We start from the raw sequence: 23,070 nt of genomic DNA, 5'->3' as shown, positions 1-23,070 counted from the left end.
CTTGTAAAGGGACATGTTCTAGCAGCTCAGGTAGAGTATCCCGTATGAAATCGTGATAACGTGCTCCATTGAGCGTAGGTGGAAGAACATGGGGCCCAATCGAGACATCACCAACAATGCCTGCCCAAACGTTCACAGAAAATCTGTGTCGATGATGTGATTGCACAATTGCATGCGGATTCTCGTCAGCCCACACATGTCGATTGTGAAAATTTACAATTCGATCACGTCGGAATGAAGCCTCATCTGTAAAGAGAACATTTGCACTGAAATGAGGATTGACACATTGTCGGATGAACCATTCGCAGATGTGTACCCGTGGAGACCAATCAGCTGCTGATAGTGCCTGCACACGCTGTATGTGGTATGGAAACAACTGGTTCTCCCGTACCACTCTCCATACAGTGACGTGGTCAACGTTACCTTGTACAGCAGCAACTTCTCTGAGGCCGACATTAGGGTTATCGTCAACTGCACGAGGAATTGCCTCGTCCATTGCAGGTGTCCTCGTCATTCTAGGTCTTCCCCAGTCGTGAGTCGTAGGCTGGAATGTTCCGTGCTCCCTAAGACGTCGATCAATTGCTTCGAACGTCTTCCTGTCGGGCCACCTTCGTTCTGGAAATCTGTCCATACAAACGTACCGCGCCACGGCTAATGCCCCGTGCTAATCCGTACATTAAATGGGCATCTGCCAACTCCGCATTTGTAAACATTGCACTGACTGCAAAACCACGTTCGTGATGAACACTAACCTGTTGATGCTACGTACTGATGTGCTCGATGCTAGTACTGTAGAGCAATGAGTCGCATGTCAACACAAGCACCGAAGTCAACATTACCTTCCTTCAATTGGGCCAACTGGCGGTGAATCGAGGAAGTACAGTACATACTGACGAAACTCAAATGAGCTCTAACATGGAAATTAAGCGTTTCCAGACACATGTCTACGTAACATCTTTTCTTTATTTGTGTGTGAGGATTGTTTCCTGAAAGTTTGGCCGTACCTTTTTGTAACACCCTGTATACACTAATCAGCCATAACATTATGACATCCTACACTCCTGGAAATTGAAATAAGAACACCGTGAATTCATTGTCCCAGGAAGGGGAAACTTTATTGACACATTCCTGGGGTCAGATACATCACATGATCACACTGACAGAACCACAGGCACATAGACACAGGCAACAGAGCATGCACAATGTCGGCACTAGTACAGTGTATATCCACCTTTCGCAGCAATGCACGCTGCTATTCTCCCATGGAGACGATCGTAGAGATGCTGGATGTAGTCCTGTGGAACGGCTTGCCATGCCATTTCCACCTGGCGCCTCAGTTGGACCAGCGTTCGTGCTGGACGTGCAGACCGCGTGAGACGACGCTTCATCCAGTCCCAAACATGCTCAATGGGGGACAGATCCGGAGATCTTGCTGGACAGGGTAGTTGACTTACACCTTCTAGAGCACGTTGGGTGGCACGGGATACATGCGGACGTGCATTGTCTTGTTGGAACAGCAAGTTCCCTTGCAGGGCTAGGAATGGTAGAACGATGGGTTCGATGACGGTTTGGATGTACCGTGCACTATTCTGTGTCCCCTCGACGATCACCAGTGGTGTACGGCCAGTGTAGGAGATCGCTCCCCACACCACTCCATTCGTCCCTCCATTCACGCCTGTCGCGACACCACTGGAGGCGGGCTGCACGATGTTGGGGCGTGAGCGGAAGACGGCCTAACGGTGTGCGGGACCGTAGCCCAGCTTCATGGAGACGGTTGCGAATGGTCCTCGCCGATACCCCAGGAGCAACAGTGTCCCTAATTTGCTGGGAAATGGCGGTGCGGTCCCCTACGGCACTGCGTAGGATCCTACGGTCTCGGCGTGCATCCGTGCGTCGCTGCGGTCCGGTCCCAGGTCGACGGGCACGTGCACCTTCCGCCGACCACTGGCGACAACATCGATGTCCTGTGGAGACCTCACGCCCCACGTGTTGAGCAATTCGGCGGTACGTCCACCCGGCCTCCCGCATGCCCACTATACGCCCTCGCTCAAAGTCCGTCAACTGCACATACGGTTCACGTCCACGCTGTCGCGGCATGCTACCAGTGTTAAAGACTGCGATGGAGCTCCGTATGCCACGGCAAACTGGCTGACACTGACGGCGGCGGTGCACAAATGCTGCGCAGCTAGCGCCATTCGACGGCCAACACCGCGGTTCCTGGTGTGTCCTCTGTGCCGTGCGTGTGATCATTACTTGTACAGCCCTCTCGCAGTGTCCGGAGCCAGTATGGTGGGTCTGACACACCGGTGTCAATGTGTTCTTTTTTCCATTTCCAGGAGTGTATTTAATAGCTGGTATATCCACCTTCGGCACAGATCACAGGGGCAACACATCATGTCATTGAAACAATTAGGCCTTATTAGGTGCTGCAGGGAGTTGGTACCACATCTGCACACACAAGTCACCTAATTCCTGTAAATACTGCGGAGGGGGGCAATGATCTCTGATGCCACGTTCAAACACATCACAGATGTGTTTGATTGGGTTCAGAACTGGTGAGTTGGGGGGCCAACACATCAATTGTGTTCCTCAAACCACTCCATCATCTCCTGGCCTTGTGACTTGGTGCATTATCTTGCTGAAAAATGTGATTGTCATGAAGGGTTTTACCTGGTCTGCAACAAGTGTACGATTCTCCTTGGCCATCATGGTGCCTTGCAAAAACTCCACTGGACGCTTGATGCCCACGTGAATGTTCCCCCAGAACATACGAGGGGGGACCCAAAAGTAACCGTAATAGTAATGCTGCACATCGTGTACTTGTAGTAGCAGGTTGCGCTGCCAGAGGGTTGTAGTTGGAGCTCTGCCGAGTCACTCTGCCACGCGGCGTCACCCAACAGTGAGAAGTGTGGTTTCTTTGGCAGTTCTTTGAGTGTGTGTACAGTGCAGACGTGACACGAGGAAATGGCTCATTCTTACGAACAATGTGCGGCAGTGAAGTTTTGTTTCTTGCTCGGCAAGAACGCAGCAGAAACTGTTGCGATGATTCAGACAGCCTACAAAGACCGTGCTCTCAGTAAAACGCAAGCGTACCAATGGTTTCCTCGGTTTAAAAAGGGAGAAATGGTGGTCGAAGATAAGCCCCGTTCCAGTTGACATTCAAATGCTCGAAGCAAAGATGACGTCGACAAAATCCGTGATCTCATCAGTGAAGATCGACGCGGGACAATTGACTGACTCGAGAACTTGTCCGGGTTGTCCTAGAGCTCAATTCTGCGCATCTTGACCGTCGATTTGGGGATGCGAAGAGTGGCAGCAAAATTCGTGCCGAAGCTTCTTACCGAAGATAAAAGTGATCGTCGCGTTTGAGCCTGTCTCGAAATTAAGGACGCGTTCAAAGATGATCCACATTTTTTTCAGCAAAATCATTACAGGTGATGAGTGACGGTGCTACGGTTACGATCCAGAATGTAAACAACAGTCATCACAATGGAAGTCGCCTGGCTCACCTCGACCAAAAAAAGCTCGACAAGTGAAATCGAATGTGAAAATGACGTTGATCTGTTTTTTTGACATCAAAGGGATCGTACACTCTGAATTTGTCCCTGAAAACCAGACAGTAAACCGACAATTCTACACTCCTGGAAATGGAAAAAAGAACACATTGACACCGGTGTGTCAGACCCACCATACTTGCTCCGGACACTGCGAGAGGGCTGTACAAGCAATGATCACACGCACGGCACAGCGGACACACCAGGAACCGCGGTGTTGGCCGTCGAATGGCGCTAGCTGCGCAGCATTTGTGCACCGCCGCCGTCAGTGTCAGCCAGTTTGCCGTGGCATACGGAGCTCCATCGCAGTCTTTAACACTGGTAGCATGCCGCGACAGCGTGGACGTGAACCGTATGTGCAGTTGACGGACTTTGAGCGAGGGCGTATAGTGGGCATGCGGGAGGCTGGGTGGACGTACCGCCGAATTGCTCAACACGTGGGGCGTGAGGTCTCCACAGTACATCGATGTTGTCGCCAGTGGTCGGCGGAAGGTGCACGTGCCCGTCGACCTGGGACCGGACCGCAGCGACGCACGGATGCACGCCGAGACCGTAGGATCCTACGCAGTGCCGTAGGGGACCGCACCGCCATTTCCCAGCAAATTAGGGACACTGTTGCTCCTGGGGTATCGGCGAGGACCATTTGCAACCGTCTCCATGAAGCTGGGCTACGGTCCCGCACACCGTTAGGCCGTCTTCCGCTCACGCCCCAACATCGTGCAGCCCGCCTCCAGTGGTGTCGCGACAGGCGTGAATGGAGGGACGAATGGAGACGTGTCGTCTTCAGCGATGAGAGTCGCTTCTGCCTTGGTGCCAATGATGGTCGTATGCGTGTTTGGCGCCGTGCAGGTGAGCGCCACAATCAGGACTGCATACGACCGAGGCACACAGGGCCAACACCCGGCATCGTGGTGTGGGGAGCGATCTCCTACACTGTCCGTACACCACTGGTGATCGTCGAGGGGACACTGAATAGTGCACGGTACATCCAAAACGTCATCGAACCCATCGTTCTACCATTCCTAGACCGGCAAGGGAACTTGCTGTTCCAACAGGACAATGCACGTCCGCATGTATCCCGTGCCACCCAACGTGCTCTAGAAGGTGTAAGTCAACTACCCTGGCCAGCAAGATCTCCGGATCTGTCCCCCATTGAGCATGTTTGGGACTGGATGAAGCGTCGTCTCACGCGGTGTGCACGTCCAGCACGAACGCTGGTCCAACTGAGGCGCCAGGTGGAAATGGCATGGCAAGCCGTTCCACAGGACTGCATCCAGCATCTCTACGATCGTCTCCATGGGAGAATAGCAGCCTGCATTGCTGCGAAAGGTGGATATACACTGTACTAGTGCCGACATTGTGCATGCTCTGTTGCCTGTGTCTATGTGCATGTGGTTCTGTCAGTGTGATCATGTGATGTATCTGACCCCAGGAATGTGTCAATAAAGTTTCCCCTTCCTGGGACAATGAATTCACGGTGTTCTTATTTCAATTTCCAGGAGTGTATTTGGAGGTTATGAAACGGCTTCGCAGAAGTTTGGCGCGAAAACGTCTGGCTCTGTGGGATTCTGGCATGCGGTTCCCGCATCACGACAACGTGCCCGCACACACGGCTCTCAGCGTTCGCCAGTTTTTGGCCTCGACGAAGACGACTACCTTGACCCACGCACCTTATTCGCCAGATTTAGCACCCTCAGACTTCTTCCTATTCCCGAGGATGAAAAGAGACTCGAGAGGGAAGTGTTTTGCGGATGTGGAAGACTTAAAACGCAATGTCGCAAAAGTGCTAGCAGGTATCAAAGAGGACGAATTTAAAAGGTGCTTCGAACACTGGAATGAAGGTTTGGACAAGTGTATTAATGCTAATGGAGAGTACTTCGAAGGAGATTAAGGTTGTTTTTGAAAACAAGAAAGTATATGCTTTCTAGAAAGAAATTCAAGTTTTTTTTTGGGTCCCCCTCGTAATGGAGTTGCCGCCAACACGTGTCTGTCCTGCAGTACAGGTGTCAAAGAGCTGTTCCCCTGAAAGATGACGGGTTCCTGCCTTCCCATAGGCATGATGAAGAAGGTATTGGGATTCATCAGACTGTGCAACACGCTGCCACTGCACCAACGTCCAGTGCTGACGGTCACATTCCCATTTCAATCACAGTTGCCAACAGTGTGGAGTTAAAATTGGCACACACCCGGTTCGTCAACTCCGGAGGCCTATCGTTAGGAGTGTTCGGTGTACTGTGTGTTCACAAATACTTGTACCCTACCCGGCATTAAAGTTTGATGTTAGTTCCATCAGTTTTTCACCTGCTACGTTTTACCAGTACACCCAGCATACGACATCCGACATCTTTAATGAGGGGCGGCCGGCCAACCCTGCCACATCTGGATGTGGTTTCACTTTGTTTCGCCGTGTGTTGAAGACACGAACCACGGCATTCTTCGAACAGCCGACAAGTTGTACACTTTTCCAAAATACTCGTGCTGATTCTCTGGGCTGTCACAATCTGCCCTCAGTCAAATTTAGATAAAAATATCGCATTTCAGTCGTTGATCGCTATTTTTTTTATTTTCAATAACTGGTTTCAAGCTAGCTGCCTGTCTTCAGATCTGTTAGATAAAGTTAGAAATATAATTAACAAGAGATTATATAGTTACTGATAGAACTATCTTAATGTACAAAACAATTTTGGAATGAATTAAAATGCAAACATACCGTATGTTGTAGTTACAGAGTAACCTGTCAGTACCGAACTATTGGTTCGCTGTCATAACTAAGGTAATTTTTAATCTGTTAAAATCTTATATCACAGTTTGGAGAAACCTGATTGGTAAAAGTAAAAAGTGCCCTCTATCTGCATATGTACTAAGATGTTATTTTATCACCATACATATTAATGGCGAATATACTTTTTTATAATAAGACAATTTTTAAATTTGTTTATTTATATTGCTCTCTTCATGTTTACTATCCTTTACATGCACTCCAAATGCCATCTGATTGCGATGACTGCAATGTTCCCTGTATCAAATTTCAAAATTCTGCCCTGTCTGCCCTTTATAATAACTGTCACATTCAGCACATTTGATCTTGCATACTCCAGAATAGTTGTATTTCATTTATTTTGTAATTGCTGGTTTCTGTCTTAGTCTATGTGCCATTTGCCCTTCAGTCTGGAATGCCACAGCTATGTTTTTTGGAAACCATTTAGCAATTCTTTCTGAGACACGTCCTTTGTATGTCAACATGACCAACTTCTTGACTTTAATTTTCCTAGAATCATTACTGATACCTATGGATTTATTTTTGATCTTGTTAAACATACATGTAACATCTTGTGTCCTGTAGCCATTAGCTGTTGCTACTTGCTTAGTAATGCCTAGTTCTTTCTGCAACTCATCTTCCTTTAGTGGCAATCTCAGGGCTCTGTTGCACGTATGGTTTTAACAGATTTAAAATTACTGTAGTTATGACAGCAAACCAATAGTTCTGTACTGACAGGTTACTCTACAACTGCAATACATGGTATGTTTGCATTTTAATTCATTCCAAAAAATTTTTGTGCACTAAGATAGTTCTATCAGTAACTATATAATCTCTCACGTTAATTATATTTTTAAATTTATCTAACAGATCTGAAGATGGGCAAGTAGCCTGAATCTGGTTAATGAAAATAAAAAAAATAGCGATCAAAGATTGAAATGCCTTATTTTTATTCAAAGAACCATCGCGGCTATCCTAATAAGACAATTGTGTCTAGTTTTGATAAACTCAGATAGATCGCAACGCCTTCCCCATTCTACACACGGACAGCACGCTCACTGATACTACATGCACCATGTGTGTGTGGCTGGCAGTCATTCCTCACCAGGTGATGCTGGTATTGCCCTGACAGGTTTACCAGGTGTACCAGTATGAAATGAGCGTTAAGATACAAATGTGTCGATAGGGAACATATGTTGTGAATGAGCCTTAATTTTTTTTTTTTTTGTTTGGTTGGTATGATATCTGTCAAAGATATTTAGTATACATCAAGTCACGGAACAAACAACATCATATGTTTTCATCATGTTAACAATGTCGTATTATGTAACAGAAAGTGATGATTTGCGGAAAGCATTAATTTTTTGTTTTCATTTGAAAAAAAGTGCTGCAGAGTCACATCAAATGCTTGTCAAGGCATATGGCGATCGTGCTCTATCAGAAGCAACGTGCAAAGGATGGTTTCAATGGTTCAGAAATAATGATTTTTATGTAAGAAATGAAGAACGTGGAAGACCAGCAAAAAAGTTCGAAGACGCCGAATTGCAAGCAATATTGGATGGAGATGATACTTTGAGTCAGAAGCAAATGGCAGAAATGATAAATGTTGCATCACAAACAATTTCTGACCGTTTGAAAGCTATGGGAAAGATCCAAAAGTGCGGAAAATGGGTGCCACATGAATTGAATGAAAGACCGATGGAAAACCGAAAAACCATTTGTCAAATTTTGCTTCAAAGACATGAAAGAAAATCAATTTTGCTTCGAATTGTTACTGGCGATGAAAAATGGATTTATTTTAAGAATCCTAAATGGGAAAAATCGTGGGTTAAACCGGGACAACCCGTCAACATCGACTGCAAAACCAGATCGATTCAGCAAGAAGACAATGGTCTGTGTTTGGTGGGATCAGAAAGTTGTGGTGTATCACGAGCTTCTAAAACCCGGTAAAACTGTGAATACTAATTGCTACAGACAACAAATGATCAATTTGAACTATGCATTGATCGAAAAAAGACCAGAATGGTCCAGAAGACATGGCAAAGTAAGTTTTCTACACGACAATGCACCTGCACACAAAGAATAGTTCAGGATGCAATCAAAACACTTGGCTGGGAGCTGCTAACCCACCCGCCATATTCACCAGACTTGGCCCCTTCCGACTACCATTTGTTTTCATCAATAGGACACACATTGGTTGAGGAACACTTCGATTCCTACGAAGAAGTCGAAAATTGGGTGTCCGTTTGGTATGCTTCGAAAGTCGAACATTTCTATTAGCGTGGTGTCCACAAATTGCTAGAAAGGTGGTCAAAATGTATAGAAAGCAATGGTCAGTACTTTGAATAAAATGTTTTTACTTTTCAATTCAAAATTAGTGTTTCATTTTCACAAAAAAACGCTCATTTCATACTGGTACACATGGTATATCAATAATAGTTGATGGTCATAATGTTCTGGCTGATTAGTGTATATTTAAATAATGTTTTCAAAAATGGAATAAAAGATTAGAGAAGTGTATTACTGCAAATGGAGAGCACATTGAAGGGAGTGAAGGTTTGTACTTAAAATGTGAATAAATAAATTTTAAAAAGAAATTATGTTTCCTTTGGGTATCTCCTCATCTGCAGGTTGCAGTAGTTATTAAGAGGCGAAAAGGCTTGTGCAGGACCAAGTAGTGTGCAGAGCTGCATCAAGCAAGTCTCCTGACTGAATACCACAACAACAACAAAACCCAGCCAGTTATACGGTGCAACAGTAAGGTAATGAGACTGACATGAAAAAAAATTTTTTTGCTTACAATTTTAGTCAAGTTTAGTGCTGTCTCCTTCAGAGTAGTTTCCTTCTGATTGCACACACCTTTTCCAACACTTCTGCCATTGATGGTAACATTTCTGGAACTCATCTTCTGTAATATACTCCAAGGCCCTCATCACAGCTTTTTGGACATCTTGTGTTGTTTGAAAATGGTGTCCCTTGACCGCCGTTTTGACTCTCGGAAATAGAAAACAGTCGTGCAGAGCAATATCTGGTGAATAAGGTGGCTGTGGTAGTACTGAAATTTGTTTTGAGGTTAAAAATTGCAGTACTGACAGAGCAGTATGGGATGGCACATTATCGTGATGCAGAATCCAATTATCAGCAATGTTGGCACGGGCACAAAGAACTCTTTTATGAAGTCTTTCTAAAATCTCTTTGTAGTAATGTTGGTTAACTCTTTGTCCAGGAGGCACCCACTCTTTATGAACAGTTCCCTTGAAATCAAAGAAGCACACAAGCATGCATTTCATTTTTGACTTCAACATGCGAGCTTTTTAGGTCTAGGTTGATGGTCGTCCACTGCAGTCTTCATCTTCAACCAAACATTTTATGCCAATGAAAAACTTGAGCTCTTGACATAACCTCGTCTCCAAAAGCCTTGTGAAGTTTACCGTAAGCTGTCGTCACATTTTCACCCAATTTAATGCAAAAAGAAATGGCATACCATTGTGCAATATTATGCGGTTCCATTTCCGTGACGAGAGACACAAACACGTGTTAACTTATTGCAGCACAACTCACGACTGAGCAGGTGCATCGATGTGCTGCTTGGACTAGAAGCAGCTTATGGACCGAGGTCAAAGATATTGTGCCTACACAAGGCTGCAGGGTTGCCAGAACTTGCAAAGAAAATCAGTCTGATTACTTTATTGTCACACCTCGTACATTTTAACATTTACTTCTGGGGAGCACAGTGCAACTCGGCATTTTCTACAGTAACGAACACTGCCAAACATTTTCAAAACTTTCATTATCTGCCAGCACATTAAAACCACGAGGGAGTTGGTCAAATATTTTTAGGTTTGCTCCTTTCCATTCAGGATTGAAGTTATGTTGTGATTAGTGGATGTTATTTTTATATTTGTCAGCGCTACTATTATTCTGAAATTGTGCCCAGTTCTTTACAAGACACTTTATAAGAGAATAAATTTATCCTGAGGCCCTTCTTAACCTGCCTATTTCTTTAAAAATATTGTCTATATGATGTTCAAAGATGAATGCCAGATTATATCCTTACAGCTAGTTTCTGTGCAATGAATGCTGTGTGGTTACACATGTAATCACCCCAGAAAATTGTTTCATACAGTATCAACGAATCGAAGTATGGAAAGAAGGGCTAAGTTAATTTTCAAATGCTTTCATCTTAAAATCAGGAATTACATGCAGGCCTTTGTTGCTGAACACAAGCGTTTTTGGATCTTTACAGAATGTGATTTGTTAGTCATGTTCTGATCAATATGTACACTTAGGCATTCTAAACATTCAGTTTTACGTGTTTCCTTTCACCCACAGTGTATTGTTATTGACAACATTTATTGTCTTGTAGAGAATGTTACTGTGTAATTGGTTTAGGCCTGGCTCATAAATATTATTTAGATTGTATGCACACTTTATGAAGAAAGAAAAATGTATTACGTATTCTAGTCTACGTCTACAGCTATATTCTGCAAAACACTGTGGGGTGCATAACAGATGGTATATCCCATTCTACCAGTTATTGGGGTTTCTTCTCATTCCTGTTCCATATGGAGCATGGGAAGAACGGTTGTCTGAGAACCTCTGTGCATGCAGTATTATTCTAATCTTATTCTCAAGATTCCTATGGGAGCGATATGCAGGGGATAGTAGGATATTTCTTGATTTGTCATTCAAAGCTGGCTCTTGAAACTTTGTTGACAGCTTTTCTTTGGATAGTTTACACTTACCTTCATGAATCTTCCAGTTCAGTTTCTTAGGTATCTCTGTGACATTCTGCCATGGATCAAACAGACTATGACCATTCATTCTGCCCTTCTTTGTATACATTCAGTTTCCCCTGTTGGCCCTATTTCATACAGGTCCCACACACTTGAGCAATATTCTACAACCGATCGCAAAAGCGACTTGTAAGCAATCACCTTTGTAGACTGATGGCACTTCTCAAATATTCTACAAATAAATCAAAGTCTACCAGCTGCTTTATCCACAACTGAGTCTTTGTGATCATTCCATATCATACCTGTACCAAGTGCTACATGCAGGTATTTGCACGAGTTGGCCGATTCCAGCTGTGACAAGATACTACATTTTTTTCATTTTGTGAAGGGCACAGTTTTACATTTCTGAACATCTGAAGCAATTTGGCAATTTTTGAACCACTTTGAATTCTTATTAAGATCTGACTGAATATTTATGCAGCTTTTTTCGGATAGTACTTCATGATAGATAACTGTATCATCTGCAAAAAGTCTGAGGTTACTATTAATGCTGAGTGCAAGGTCTTTAATATACAAGATGAACAACAAGCGTCTCAGCACACGTCCCTGGGGCACAACCGAAGTTACTTCTACATGTGACGGTGACTCTCCATCCGAGATAACATGCTGTGTTCTCCCTACCATAAGTTCTCAATCCAGTCACAAATTTCACTCGATAATCCATATGCTCATACATTTGACAATAAGCGTAGGTGTGATATTGAGTCAAATGCTTTTTAGAAATAAAGAAATACCACATCTACCTGATTGCAACGATATGAGGGTAATCACATAAGTAAGGTCTCCTATTTTTTTAAAAGTACATAGACCTGTTTATTTCTACAATGGTTTACATCAGTTTACAGCTTGAACATTTAGCTATTTTTCAACATAATGACCATTTCTGTGATGCATTTTTGTAGACACTGTGGCAGTTTTTGTATGCCTGTGTCATACCAGCTCACTGCCATGCTGTTTAGAAAGTTATGAACCTCTTCTTTCACCTCGCTGTCGGAGCTGAATCGCTGGGACCACAATTAACGCTACCAGGTTCTGTGAGACTCTGAAAAAACTCAAACAGACAATTCAGAACCAGAGAAGAGGAATGTTGAGCAAGGGCGTACACATTCTCCATGACATCGCTCACCCACACATCGCTCGGCAAACCGTTGCTCTCCTGCAACAGTTTCAGTGGAACATAATCATTCACCCACCCTATAGTCCTGACTTGGTGCCCAGAGACTATTACCTGTTCCCGCGGTTAAAAGAACATTTGGCCAGAAAGCGATTCAGCTCGATGACGAGGTGAAAGACGAGGTTCATAAATTTCTCAACAGCATGGCGCTGAGCTGGTATGACATGGGCATACACGTGAATGGAACAGGAAGAAACCCTAATAACTGGTACAGTGGGACGCACCCTCTGCCATGCACCTCACGGTGGTTTTAGAGTATAGGTGTAGATATTTTCCCTTCAAGACACTGTACATTCCACTCCACTGCCCTTCCAAGTCCTTTGCTGTCTCTGGCAGAATTACAATATCATTGGCAAAGCTCCAAGTCTTTATTTCATTTCTTTGAACTTTAATTCATACTCCAAATTTTCTTTGGTTTCCTTTACTGCTTGTTCAATATACATATTGAATAACATTGGTGATAAGTTACAACCCTATCTCACTCCCTTCTCAACCATTGCACTTGCCTTTCATGCCCCTCGACTCCCATTACTGCCATTTGATGCAAGTTGCAAATAGCCTTTTGTTCCATGTATTTTGCCCCTGCTTACCTTCAGAATTTCAAAGAGAGTATTCCAGTCAACATTGTCAAATGTTTTCTCTAAGTTAACATATGCGATAAATATCGGTTTGCCTTTCCTTAACCTATCATCTAAGAGAAGTTGTAGGGTCAGTATTGCCTCATGTGTTCCTCCATTTCTCCAGAATCCAAACTGATCTTCCCTAAGGTCTGTTTCTACCAGTTATTCCATTCTTCTGTAGAGAATTCGTATTAGTATTTTGCAGCCATGACATAAACTGATTGTTCGGTAATTTTCACATCTGTCAGCAACTGCTTTCTATGGAACTGGAATTATTACATGCTTCTTGAAGTCAGAGGGCATTTCGCCTGTCTCATACATCTTGAACACTAGGTGGAAGAGTTTTGTCATGGCTGGCTCTCCCTAGACCATCAGTAGTTCTGAAAGAATATCATCTAATCCTGGGGCCTTGTTTCAGCTTAGATCTTTCAGAGCTTTGTCAAATTCTTCTCGCAGTATCTTATCCCCCCTCTCATCTTCATCTCCATCAACTTCCCTCTCTATAATAATGCTTTCAAGTCTATCTTCCTTGTACGGACCCTCTATACTCTCCTTCCACTTTTCAGCTTTCCCTTCTTTGCTTAGGACAGGTTTGCCATCCGAACTCTTGACATTCATATAGCTGCTTCTCTTTTCTCCAAAGACCTCTTTCATTTTCCTATAGGCAGTATCTATCTTTCTCCTACTGAAATGCACTTCTAAATCCTTAAATTTGTCCTCTAACCATTCCCGCTAAGCAGTTTTGCACTTCCTGTCAATCTCGTTTTTTAAACGTTTGTATTCCTTTTTATCTGCTTCAGTTTTAAATTTTCTCATTTTTTCATTTAAATCTCTTTTGTTTTTCAAGGATTCCTACTAGGCCTTGTCTTTTTACCTATTTGATCCTCTGCTACCTTCACTATTTCATCTCTTAGCGCTACCCATTCATCTTCTACTGTATTCCTTTCACCTGTTCTAATCAACTGTTGTATAACACTCCCTCTGAAGCTCTCACCAACCTTCGGTACTTTCAACTTATCAAGATCCTATCTCCTTAACTTCCTACGTTTTTTCAGTTTCTTCAGTCTTAATCTACAATTCACAACCACTAAATTGTGGTCAGAGTCTACAACTGGTTCCTAAATCTCTGTCTAACCATGACATAATCAATCTGAAACCTTCCAGTGTCTCCATGTCTCTTCCATGTATACAACCTTCTGTTATGATTATTAAACCAAGTGTTAGCGATGATCAAATTATGCTCTGTGCAAAATTCTGCCAGCTGGCTTCCTCTTTCATTCCTTTCCCCCGTCATATTCACCTATATTTTTCGTTCTCTTCCTTTTCCTATTATCGAATTCCAGTCCCCCATGACGATTAAATTTTTGTCTCCATTAACTATCTGAATAACTTGTTTCCTCATCATACAAGGTGTACAACATTGCTTCCGCCATTTTTCCCCAACATTTGAGGCTTTAATGAAACAAACTGGTTACACATGTATCATTCAAAGTATTTTCTATCGCTGGCAACTACTTTCTCCCATCTTTCAGGCAGTGTACAAACGCTCCTACGTTGAAAAAATTGTTCATGTCTTGAAGTGATCCACAAATTGATCCAATTTGTGACTCCTACGTGAGATTGGAAGTATTGGTCAGCCAGGCCAAGCGCCATTGATCCAAATAGGTGACACTCCGAGGGAGCAATGTCTGGAGAACACGGTGGGTGGGGGTAGAACTTCCCATTTTAACGTTTACAACTACGTTTTGACCTCTTTTGCAACGTGGGGTCGAGCGTTGTAATGCTGTAAAATCACTTTATCGTGCCTCTCACTGTATTGTGGCCATTTTTCTTTTAATTCTCTGCTCAAATGCATTAACTGCATTCAATAATGAGCACCTGTGATTGTTTCACTTAGTTTTAACACCTCACACTACACGATGCCGAGCTGGTCCCACGAAATGCAGAGCACGATCTCGGAGCCGTGAATATTCGGTTTGGCTGTCAACGTGGAAGCATGGCCGTGATATCCCCGTGATTTTTTGCATTTAGGGTTACCGTAATGAACCCATTTTTCTTCCCATGGTCACAAAGCAATGCAGAAATCCCTTTGGTTTTTGCCTCTGAGGTAACTGTTCACAAACACACAAACGCCGTTCAATGTCTCTCAGTTTCAGCTCACACGGGACCCAAGTTTTTTCTTTCTGAATCAGGCCCATAGCCTTGAGACGTTTTGAAATGGCTTGCTGTGTCACTCCCACTAATCGTGCTAATTCTTCTCGAGTTTGAATCAAGTCTTCACTCAGCAATGTCTCCAATTCTGCATCTTCGAAAACATTTTCTCTTCCACCACTGAACTGGTCTACGACGTTAAAATCACCTTTCTTGAAGTGTTTAAATCACTCACGACACATTCTTTCACTAATAGCATCCTTGAAATATGTACTTGAGAGCATTTTATGAGACTCAACCCCTGTTTTCTTCATACTGAAACAAAACCGTAACACCTCCCGCAAATGACGAGGATTAGGCTCGTAAGCTGACATTTTCAATTAAGCAAAACTTTATGATGCAGACACAAATTGACTAATGTTTGAATTAGGTTATGTTGACCGAGGTCCAGGCTAACTGCTGGACGTCTGCGATCTGTTTCTTTCGACAGCTACTTACTGTTGTCGTCACCTGTCGACAAACGGCGGAAGCAAAGTTGTACACCTTGTAGTTCCCAAGAATGAATGAGCTTGCCATCTCTACCCCACACCTCTTCTAGGATGGATCAGTCATCTGTCCCACCACAATTCTGTTCAACATGTCACCTACACAGCAGTTTGGTAAGTAATATTCACACTTATATTCATATTCATTCATGGATGTGTGTCGTCTTCAACCCGCTGCAGCTCCATAATGACTGAAAATGAGACACATGTTCGTAGGACTTTTTCAGGTTATTTTCACGTGTAGAATCACCTTACAAATTATGTAACATTCTTCCTGATTCACCCTGTGTGTGTGTGTGTGTGTGTGTGTGTGTGTGTGTGTGTGTGTGTGTGTGTGTGTGTGTGTGTGTGTGTGTGTAGAGGGATAGAAGGTGATTCACTTAAAACATGAACCGCAAATATTATGGAAATGGGAAGTGCTACTGATGTGCAGTTCTCACAGAATGGATCAGCAGTCAGGGGCTCGTATTGTTAGCCAATAAACAGATTGTAATAATACTTACAAGGGAACCTCCCCATCGCACCCCCTCAGATTTAGTTATAAGTTGGCACAGTGGATAGGCCTTGAAAAATTGAACACAGATCAATCGAGAAAACAGGAAGAAGTTGTGTGGAAGTATGAAAAAAATAAGCAAAATATACAAAGTGAGTAGTCCATGCGTGAGATAGGCAATATCAAGGATAAAGTGCCCCAAAGAGCACCGTGGTTCCGTGGTTAGCGTGAGCAGCTGCGGAACGAGAGGTCCTTGGTTCAAGTCTTCCCTCAAGTGAAACGTTTAATTCTTTATTTTCAGACAATTATCAAAGTTCATGCACTCAAACATAATCAACTTAGCTCTCCAAAATGCCAGGACATGTTCAGATTTGCTTGGACATATGCAGGATTTGACGGTCTACACACGGAAAAATTTGAAAACGTTAAAAACATATGTTTTGACAGAGCACAGGGAAAACTGTGCAACTGTGAAACTGTTGCATTCATTTGTTGCAGTTTATGTGACAAACTCATGTTTTCACACTTTTTCGGAAGTGATTATCACATCCACAACAAAACCTAAATGGGGCAAGGTAGAAGAATCTTTTTACCCATTCGCCAAGTGTACAAGTTAGGTGGGTCGACAACATATTCCTGTCATGTGACACACATGCCGTCACCAGTGTCGTATAGAATATATCAGACGTGTTTTCCTGTGGAGGAATCGGTTGACCTATGACCTTGCAATCAAATGTTTTCGGTTCCCATTGGAGAGGCACGTCCTTTCGTCTACTAATCGCACAGTTTTGCGGTGCGGTCGTAAAACACAGACACTAAACTTATTACAGTGAACAGAGACATCAATGAACGAACAGACAGATCATAATTTTGAGAAAATAATGAATGTGAAATTTTCACACGAGAGAAGAGTTGAACCAAGGACCTCTCGTTCAGCAGCTGCTCACGCTAACCACGGCGCTTCTTAGTTCATACAGTCATTCATGTTGCATATCTTGCGCATGGACTCCTCAGTTTGTATATTTTGCTTATTTTTTTCATATTTCCACACAACTTCTTCCTGTTTCCTCGATCGATCTGTGTTCAGTTTTTCAAGGCCTATCCACTGTGCCAACTTACAACTAAATCTGACGGGGGTGTGATGGGGAGGTTCCCTTGTTAGAACCGCTACTTACCATTGTCGGCACCTATCGGGAAACGGCGGAAGCAAAGTTGTACACCTTGTACATTTCTTCAATCTCCGCATCATCTGCAGAGCTAATTGGCATGTAAGCTTGTACTACTGTGGCAGGGGTGGGCTTTGTGGCTATGATAGTGTGTTCACTGAGCTGTTCATAGTAGCTTACCCGCATTTGTATTTTCTTATTTATTACTTAACGTGTTTCTGCATTATCCCAATTTGATTTTTTATTTATAATCCTGTATTCATCTGACAAGAAGTCCTGTTCCTTCTGCCATCAAAGATTACCAATTCCCCCTATATCTACATTCAACTAATCCATTTCCCTTTCTAAATTTTCTGATCTACCTGCCTGATTAAGAGATCTAACATACTACACTCCGATTCTGTAGAATGGCAGTTTTGTTTCTCCTGATGACAGCATCCTCCTGAGCAGTCCCCAGCTGGCGATCCAAATGGGGGGACTATTTTACATCCAGAATACAGGGGTAATGCAGGAGTAGGTTTAATAATGAATAAAAAAATAGGAGTACGGGTAGGCTACTACAAACAGCATAGTGAACGCATTAGGAGATGAAAATTTAGTAGTCATGGGGGACTGGAATTCAGTAGTAGGAAAAGGGAGAGAAGGAAACATAGTAGGTGAATATGGATTGGAAGGAAAAAATGAAAGAGGACGCCGCCTTGTAGAATTTTGCACAGAGCATAACTTAATGACAGCTAACACTTGGTTCAAAAATCATAAAAGAAGGTTGTATACCTGGAAGAATCCTGGAGATACTAAAAGGTATCAGATAGATTATATAATGATAAGACAGAGATTTAGGAACCAGGTTTTAAATTGTAAGACATTTCCAGGGGCAGATGTGGATTCTGACCACAATATATTGGTTATTAACTGTAGATTAAAACTGAAGAAACTGCAAAAAGGTGGTAATTTAAGGAGATGGGACCTGGATAAACTGACTAAACCAGAGGTTGTACAGAGTTTCAGGGAGAGCATAAGGGAACAATCGACAGGAATGGGGGAAAGAAATACAGCAGAAGAAGAATGGGTAGCTTTGAGGGATGAAGTTGTGAAGGCAGCAGAGGATCAAGTAGGTAAAAAGACGAGGGCGAGTAGAAATCCTTGGGTAACAGAAGAAATGTTGAATTTAATTGATGAAAGGAGAAAATATAAAAACGCAGTAAATGAAGCAGGCAAAAAGGAATACAAACGTCTCAAAAATGAGATCGACAGGGAGTGCAAAATGGCTAAGCAGGGATGGCTAGAGGACAAATGTAAGGATGTAGAGGCTTATCTCACTAGGGGTAAGATAGATACAGCCTACAGGAAAATTAAAGAGACCTTTGGAGAAAAGAGAACCACTTATATGAATATCAAGAGCTCAGATGGAAACCCAGTTCTAAGCAAAGAAGGGAAAGCAGAAAGGTGGAAGGAGTATATAGAGGGTCTATACAAGGGCGATGTTCTTGAGGACAATATTATAGAAATGGAAGAGAATGTAGATGAAGATGAAATGGGAGATGCGATACTGCGTGAAGAGTTTGACAGAGCACTGAAAGACCTGAGTCGAAACAAGGCCCCGGGAGTAGACAACATTCCATTAGAACTACTGATGGCCATGGGAGAGCCAGTCATGACAAAAATCTACCATCTGGTGAGCAAGATGTATGAGACAGGCGAAATACCCACAGACTTCAAGAAGAATATAATAATTCCAATCCCAAAGAAAGCAGGTGTCGACAGGTCTGAAAATTACCGAAGTATCAGTTTAATAAGTCACGGCTGCAAAATACTAACGCGAATTCTTTACAGACGAATGGAAAAACTGGTAGAAGCTGACCTCGGGGAAGACCAGTTTGGATTCTGTAGAAATGTTAGAGCACGAGAGGCAATACTGACCCTACGACTTATCTTAGGAGCTAGGTTAAGGAAAGGCAAACCTATGTTTCTAGCATTTGTAGACTTAGAGAAAGCTTTTGACAATGTTGACTGGAATACCCTCTTTCAAATTCTAAAGGTGGCAGGGGTAAAATACAGGGAGCGAAAGGCTATTTACAACTTGTACAGAAACCAGATGGCAGTTATAAGAGTCGAGCGACATGAAAGGGAAACAGTGGTTGGGAAGGGAGTAAGACAGGGTTGTAGCCTCTCCCCGATGTTATATCAATCTGTATATTGAGCAAGCAGTAAAGGAAACGAAAGAAAAATTCGGAGTAGGTATTAAACTGCATGGAGAAAAAACAAAAACTTTGAGGTTCGGCGATGACATTGTAATTCTGTCAGAGACAGCAAAGGACTTGGAAGAGCAGTTGAACGGAATGGACAGTGTCTTGAAAGGAGGCTACAAGATGAACATCAACAAAAGCAAAACGAGGATAATGGAATGTAGTCGAATTAAATCGGGTGATGCTGAGGGAATTAGATTAGGGAATGAGACGCTTAAAGTAGTAAAGGAGTTTTGCTATTTGGGGAGCAAAATAACTGATGATGCTCGAAGTAGAGAGGATATAAAATGTAGACTGGCAATGGCAAGGAAAGTGTTTCTGAAGGAGAGAAATTTGTTAACATCGAGTATTGATTTAAGTGTCAGGAAGATGTTTCTGAAAGTATTTGTATGGAGTGTAGCCATGTATGGAAGCGAAACATGGACGATAAATAGTTTGGACAAGAAGCTTTCGAAATGTGGTGCTACTGGAGAATGCTGAAGATTAGATGGGTAGATCACATAACTAATGAGGAGGTATTGAATAGAATATGGGAGAAGAGGAGTTTGTGGCACAACTTGTCTAGAAGAAGGGACCGGTTGGTAGGACATGTTCTGAGGCATCAAGGGATCACAAATTTAACATTGGAGGGCAGCGTGGAGGGTAAAAATCGTAGAGGGAGACCAAGAGATGAATACACTAAACAGATTCAGAAGGATGTAGGATGCAGCAAGTACTGGGAGATGAAGAAGCTTGCACAGGATAGAGTAGGATGGAGAGCTGCATCAAACCAGTCTCAGGACTGAAGACCACAACAACAACAACATTTTACCCAAGAGAACTCTATCATTTAACCATACAGTAGTGCTGCATGTCCTCGGGAATAATTATGGCTGCAGTTTCCCCTTGCTTTCAGCCATCCGCAGTATCAGCACAGCAAGACTGTTTCGGTTGATGTTACATGGCCAGATCAATTATCCTGGCTGTTACCTGTGCAACTACTGAAATGGCTGCTGCCCCTCTTCAGAAACCACCTCTCAACAGATACCCCTATGTTGTGGTTGTACCTACAGTACGGCTATTTGTATTGCGGAGGCATGCAAGCCACCCGACCATCTGGATGGCCTGTGGTGGGCTTTCCATTTTATGTACTCTGTTTACTATGGCTATCTAGTCTCGTGTTGCTTATTATCCATTATACTCGGTATCTGAAACAGTTTGTTTTAGATATTGGGTTGTCATGAATTTTAAGATTTGGAGGGGCATCAATTATATTTGTCATGAAATGTGTGTGTGTGTGTGTGTGTTTGTTTTGTCAATTGATATTTCTAGTCCTATTGTCTGCTTGTTTCTGTATTTCTGTGATTTGTTCTTCGCCACTATACAGTGAGTCACTAATTAATATGGTTTTAATTATTGTAAACTTATAAAAGGAGCATTTTGGGAGCCATTTTAGTCAGTCTGCAGGAGGTTATGATATGAGCAAAATCTATGACTGAAATTACTGCAGAATGTACGCAAATGAAGCAGCACAAATTACAGCTCATGTAATGTACTGAGTTTAGTCTGAATTTTCCATCCGTGAAATCATTCTGTAATTCAGTGACTGTTTTTAAAGTTTTACTGTGAGCTTGGAATTAATCTCAAGAACTGTGTCAAACTTCAAAAATGCATTCTGCACACTGGGATTGCGTCGTTTCCAAATTATGCTTACTCTGCACATTGTTTACATTTTGATATAACTACCTGTTCAGAAGGACGGTGTAATTAGTAACTGTGTTAATGGTTTACTTGCCCCCACATAAACTTTTATCATTTCAGTGTTAGGTTACTGCACTCAAACAATCACCATTGTTATAGAACATCAATCAAGTGTAATATGTGGCTTACCTTATATTCATTCATAAATTACAGTGAAAGAGATTCAATCTGGCTATAAACATCAGATTCAGCGGTAATGAACCTACTGGAGGTATATTAGCACAGGTAAATATGACTAAGTTACAAGCGACTGTGCATCCATCAACATCTTTCAGGGTGAAATGATCTAGTTAACATCTCAAAACGCAACACAGTGCATATATTTAAAGCATTCAAGTGTCACGGATCAGTGCAGCTTGTATGCTGCAATATGGATCACCATGGCCAGATTCAGTCTTAGATGACCACATATGAAACTATTCTTTGATGATGTAGTGAGGTATGTGTTGGAACAAAGGTCACAGTGAGTGGGAGGATTTATGCAAGAGTACAGCTGTGTGTATGTGTGCTATGCCTAAGCCTGCTAGTATTACTTCTATAAACAGAAATTAAAAAACGAGCAGAGTTTACATGTGGCATACCTAAAGCTATTCGTGCTCCATTTGGTTTGTATAGGATACAAGCCAAATTTAAAGCATATACGAGGGCCGTTCAGAAAGTAACCTCCGGTTGATTTAAAAAAATACACCAAGTTAAATAAAAATATTTTAATATATACATCTTACAACTACATCTTTGCACTATTTTTCTACATAGTCTCCATAGCGATTGAGGCACTTATCGTATCTCTTCACAAGCTTTGAAATTCCTTCTGCATAAAAATCACCCGCTTGTGCCTGGAGCCAGCCTGTGACCGCATCTTTGAGCTCTTCGTTGTCATCAAACCGCTGTGACCCAAGCCATTTCTTCAAATGCATGAAGAGGTGATAATCACTTGGCGCCAGGTCTGGGCTGTAAGGTGGACGGTTGATAACGTCCCACTTGAAGGACTCGAGAAGGGCCGTTGTTCTGCGAGCAGAGTGAGGACGGGCGTTATCGTGCAAAAAAACGATACCGGAAGTCAGCATACCACGGCGTTTGTTCTGTATAGCCCGTCGTAACTTTTTTATTGTTTCACAGTACACGTCTTGATTAATGGTCGTACCACGTTCCGTGAATTCAACCGACAACACCCCTTTGGCATCCCAAAACACCGTTGCCATCAGTTTTCTGGCAGAAAAATCTTGCGAGGCTTTTCTTGGTTTGGTAGGCGAATTTGAATGTGCCCACATCTTTGATTGTTCTTTTGTCTCAGGGTTCACGTACTTAATCCAGGTTTCGTCACCGGTCACGATTCTGTTTAACAACGGTTCTCCTTCGTCCTCATAACGTGACAGAAAGTCTAATGCAGAGGCCATTCTTTGAGTTTTGTGGTGGTCGGTAAGAATTTTGGGCACCCATCGTGCACAGAACTTACGGTAACCCAATCTTGCTGTCACTATCTCGTACAAGAGTGTCTTAGAAATCTGTGGAAAACCAGTAGACAACTCCGACATTGAGAAACGTCGATTTTCACGAACTTTTGCATCAACTGTCTGAACGAGTTCGTCAGTCACCAATGATGGTCTACCACTCGTCTCTTCATCATCAACGTTTTCTCGTCCACTTTTAAATAAACGTACCCATTCACGGACAACTCCTTCACTCGTAACTCTCGGTCCGTACACGGCACAAAGCTCACGACGAATAGCTGCTGCAGAATATCCTTTGGCTGTAAAAAACCTTATGACAGCACGCACTTCACATTTGGCGGGGTTTTCTATTGCAGCACACATTTCAAACTGCCAC

Source organism: Schistocerca nitens, chromosome 11 (assembly GCF_023898315.1).
Source record: "Schistocerca nitens isolate TAMUIC-IGC-003100 chromosome 11, iqSchNite1.1, whole genome shotgun sequence".
Taxonomy (NCBI): Eukaryota; Metazoa; Arthropoda; class Insecta; order Orthoptera; family Acrididae; genus Schistocerca; species Schistocerca nitens.
Note: the sequence above shows the minus strand (reverse complement) of the source record.